A 5,108-nucleotide genomic window follows, 5' to 3' on the forward strand; every position below is an offset into this window, starting at 1 on the left:
ATTCCCTACGATGCAGCGGGGGACCTGTTCCTTGTGAACAGACCCGCCTGAGTCCTCGGCTAGTCTGAACGCAGACCTATAGATATAAGGGAGGGGTCCCTACAAGAACTAAGGACTGGGATATAGATGGACACCTAGCAGAAATTGTAGCAGAGCAAAGACAAACAAACAAACAGAAGTACTAGTGGTCAAAAGACCAAGCAAACTACAGAGTAAGGTACAAGGCACCTGGCTAGCTTAAGAGTAAATGTAACACTGAAGTCCAGCAAGGCCAGGAGTGTGGAGCTGGATTATATAGGCAAAAAGTCATGTGACCAGCAAAATAGAAAAAACTAACAGGAGGGTTCTAACAGTACCCCCTCTTCTATGAGGATCCTCCAGGCCCAGGTCTATCAGGAAACCTCCTGTGAAATGCTCCGACAAGTTTAGGAGCAGAGACCTCATCCGCCCTTACCCAGGAGTTATCCTCAGGACCGAAACCTTTACAAGCGATGAGATACTGCAATCTCCCTCTATGCCATCTAGAATTAAGAATGCGAGAAATTTCATATTCACCGTCTTCCTCCACCGGAGGAACAGAGACAGTGGCGTCCCTATCAGAAACATCAGCTTTTTTCAATAAGGAAACATGAAACACCGGATTAATCTTCCAGGAGGTAGGAACCTCCAACCTAAAAGCAGATTGGTTAACTACCTGAAGCACCTTAAACGGACCTACAAACTTCGGGCCGAATTTCTTAGAAGGAATCCTCAACCGCAGATTCCTAGAGGACAACCAAACCATGTCACCAACAGTAAACAAAACCTCTTGACGTTTCCTGTCAAAGTACCTCTTGGATTTTTTGTTAGCCTCTTGAAGGTTACGACGTACATCAGTCCAAACTCTCTCCAAATCACCGGAAAAATTCTCCTCCTCCGGCACAGCAGATACCAATTTGGAGAATGACCCAAATGACGGATGTCGCCCAGTACAACAAAAAAAAGGAGAACACCCAGCAGAAGAGGATGTATGGTTCTTAAGAGCAAATTCAGCCAGTGGCTGTCACGGGTGTGTCGCCACGAAGATCGTCACGATTACACAGCCTGACTTCTCGCAGCTGAGTTTTTGGAGCTTTGTGTTTTTCGGCAGTGAGGGAGTTAACTCTCTCTCTCTGTGCTAGACGAGGTCCAGCCTCGCCCAGCTGCAATCAATGCTGCTGTAGTGGGACTCCTTCAAATGCCTGCCGGTCTGTTAGGGAAGTGTCGGTGAAAGCATTTCATGCAGACTAACAGAGCGGATCGTGGTATTTGGAGTTTCAGAGCTAAGTGTATTTGGAGTGTTTTTTCCCTTCCTCGCTTTATCATTTATCTCCTTTCCCGTTGGTGTTCCCTCTGTTGTAGTTGTGTAGTTTTTGTATGCAAGGTGGTTTTGGTTTTACCCTTGTACTGTCTTGTTCGTCTAAGTACTGAGTGTGGGCATATTATTACCTGTCCCCTTTTGTTGTGATCAGGGGTCCTTCTCAGGACTAGATTACTTAGGTGCAGGGATCCTCAGGAGGTAGGGGTTACGCTGGCGGCCTGGACCTCTGTACCTTTAACAGTACCTCCAGGTAGAGGGATTAGTCAGGGCCCCAGCTTAGGGTCAGCTTAGGCCCCCTACCTCCAGTACACAGAGACAGCGTGACAGTGGCAGAAACTCAGACCACCCCTCTTGATTGTCAGCCACAAAACAACGCAAAAACTGTTCAACATCCTGGTTCTTTCTTTCTGTCTGTCCATTAGACTCAGGATGATAACCAGATGAAAATGACAAATGGACTCCCAACCTGTCACAAAAAGCACGCCAAAAACGAGCCACGAACTGAGGTCCCCTATCGGAAACAATGTCGGTAGGAACGCCATGGAACCTGACAATTTCTTTAACAAAAGCCTTAGCGAGTATCCTGGCGCAGGGCAGTTTGATGAAGGGAACCAAGTGACACATCTTGCTAAAACGGTCCACGACCACCCAGATAACAGTGAAACCCTCAGAGGCAGGAAGATCAGTAATAAAATCCATACCAAGATGCGTCCAAGGAGCACTAGGAACCTCCAGAGGGCAAAGCAACCCCGCAGCAGGAGCATGTGAAGCCTTTGACCTAGCAAACACAGTACATTGACGCACCCACTTAATGACTTCCTTCTGCTACCCAGGCCACCAAAAACTGCGACCTACAAGTCTCTTAGTCTCCGAAATTCCTGGATGACCTGCCAACCGAGACTCATGATACTCCACAAACAAATCTCTCCTAAAGGTCCTAGGCACAAACAACCTCCCATGGGGAGTGTTAGATGGGGCATCCTCCTGGGCTTTCAGAATCCCATCTTCCAAAACGGAGTCCAATGCTGCTATCACAACACCTTCCTGTAAAATGCTCTCCTCCTCCTCGGTACCAACCATGGGAGAAAAGCTGCGAGACAAAGCATCAGCTTTTACATTCTTGGTACCCGGGATGTAAGTAACAGAAAAATTAAACCGCAAAAAAAAAAGTGCCCACCTAGCTTGACGGGCATTCAAGCGCTTGGCAGCATCAAGATTGATCAGATTCTTAAGATCAGTAAAAACCTGAATGGGAAATTCAGCACCTTCCAAGAAATGACGCCAATGTTCAAATGTGAGTTTAATCGCCAGGAATTCCCGATTACCTACATCGTAATTAAGTTCGGTCTCAGAAAATTTTTTTGAAAAAAAAGCACAGGGATGTACTCCATCCTTGTTTTCCTGAGACAAAACAGCACCGACCCCTCCACCGAAGAAGCATCAACCTCGACCAAAAAAGGCTTGGTCTCATCAGGCTGCATAAGGATAGGGGCAGAACTGAACCTCTCCTTGAGATACACAAAAGCTTCAATGGCCTCAGTAGTCCACTGAACCGTATTCGCACCTTTCCTGGTGAGATCGGTCAGCGGCTTAACAATTATAGAAAATTTCTTAATGAATTTTCTGTAATAATTGGCGAAACCCAAAAATCTCTGTATTGGTTTCAAGCCAGTAGGCCTAGGCCATTCCTGCACAGCTTGAACTTTCACCGGGTCCATCTCAAAACCTTCACTGGAGATAATGTAGCCCAAAAAACTAATTCTCTGCACAGCGAACTCACATTTCTCCAGCTTAGCAAAAAGTGAATTGTCACTTAACAACTGCAATACCTCACGTACACTCTGCCAATGGGACTCCCGATCCGGCGCAAAAATCAAAATGTCATCCAAATACACCACCACATTCTTACCGATCAACGGTCTCAGGATGTCATTAATAAGGTTCTGAAAAAACGCTGGTGCGTTGGTAAGACCAAAGGGCATAACCAGATTCTCAAAATGACCCACTGGAGTGTTAAAAGCAGGTTTCCACTCATCACCCTCCTTCATAAGTAACAAATTGTATGCCCCCCGGAGATCAATCTTAGAGAACCACTTGGCCCCCACTAACTGGTTGAACAAGTCAGGAATTAATGGCAGTGGGTAGGAATTGCGTACTGTAATTTTATTAATTTTGCGAAAGTCCAGACATGGACGTAAACCGCCGTCCTTTTTCTTTTTTTTTTTTTTTTTTTTTTTACAAAAAAAAAAACCAACAGCCACAGGTGACTTAGAAGGTCTAATGTGACCGGCGGCCAAGCTTGTCTGTATGTATTCCTCCAAGGCCTTTCTCTCAGGGATAGTAAGATTAAATAAGCGACTCTTGGGAAGAGTCGCTCCAGGGACAAACTCAATAGTACAATCATAGTCCCTATGAGGAGGCAAAACTTGCGACTCCTCCTCAGAAAAAAACTTCCAAAAATCCTGAATAGGTACAGGTAATTCCCCTCTTTCCACAGCAGCAATGCGACCGTTACAACATTTATCATAACACTTAGGACTCCAGGAATTAATTTCATTGGTAGACCAGTCCAGTACAGGATTGTGCAATTTTAACCAAGGTAACCCCAAAACCACTGGAGCAGGCAAATTATTTAATACAGCCAAATCCAAATTCTCTTGGTGGATACCATTAATGGTGAGGGGAAATTCAAAAACCTTGTGAGTAATACCTTTCAAGGGAGAGCCATCAACAGCAACCACAGAAATAGGAGATGACAAAAGTTTGGATTCTAATTTAAATTTTTCCAAAAAACTCTCATCAATCACATTGAGTGTAGAACCACAATCCACAAATACCCGAAATTCAATCAACTCCTCCTGGAATGAGGTGCTTCCAGAAAGAAATACTCCTTTTGAGTTTAAACACGCTATGCGGGCGTAACTGACCTCTTTTTTTTTTTCTTTGTTCAAACGAAGCACACAGTTCTTAATAAAGTGGTCAGATTTACCGCAATAAAAACACAATCCTTTAGCAAACCTGCGGTCTTTTTCCTGAGAGTGGGGTGACATCGCCCCAATCTCCATCGGTTCTCCACCCTCCGAACAGACCCTCTGAAAACTAGGAGCTGCCATAGCAGTAAATTTCTCTTCATTTCTCCTAGCACGCAGTCTCCTGTCCACACGTATGGCTAATTGCATTGCCTACTGCAAGGTTCCAGGTTTTGGGAAGGCAATCAGCAGATCCTTAACCCTTTCACCTAGACCATCAAGAAATAAACATTTTAATGCCGAGTAATTCCATTCCACTTCGGCCGACCATCTTCTGAAGTATGTACAATAATGTTCCACATCACCTGATCCCTGCTTCAAACATCTTAATTCAGTTTCAGCAGATGAGACACGATCAGGATCATCATACAACAACCCCATAGCAGAAAAAAAAATCTTCCACAGATCTAAAACACGGATCATTAGGTTGTAGAGAAAAGGCCCATCCCTGTGGTTCTTTGCGCAAAAGTGACATTATAAACCCAATGCACTGTGATTCATTTCCCGAGGATCTGGGTGTTAAACGAAAATATAATAAACAAGCGTTTTTAAAGGAAAAAAAATCTTGCCGTTTACCATAAAAAAAATCTGGAAGTCCTACCTTCGGTTCGACAAAATGCGCTCCAGGACAGCTACTCACGTGTTGCTGGAGCTCGGCCACCTCCAAAGACAGTCCCTGCAGGCGTTGAGCCAACTCCTGAACCGACACCATGCTGAAATCAGGATTTCTTTCCTTAGAG

This window comes from Phyllobates terribilis, unplaced genomic scaffold, assembly GCF_046119375.1.
Source record: "Phyllobates terribilis strain yellow unplaced genomic scaffold, ASM4611937v1 Scaffold_7__3_contigs__length_470593459, whole genome shotgun sequence".
NCBI lineage: Eukaryota > Metazoa > Chordata > Amphibia > Anura > Dendrobatidae > Phyllobates > Phyllobates terribilis.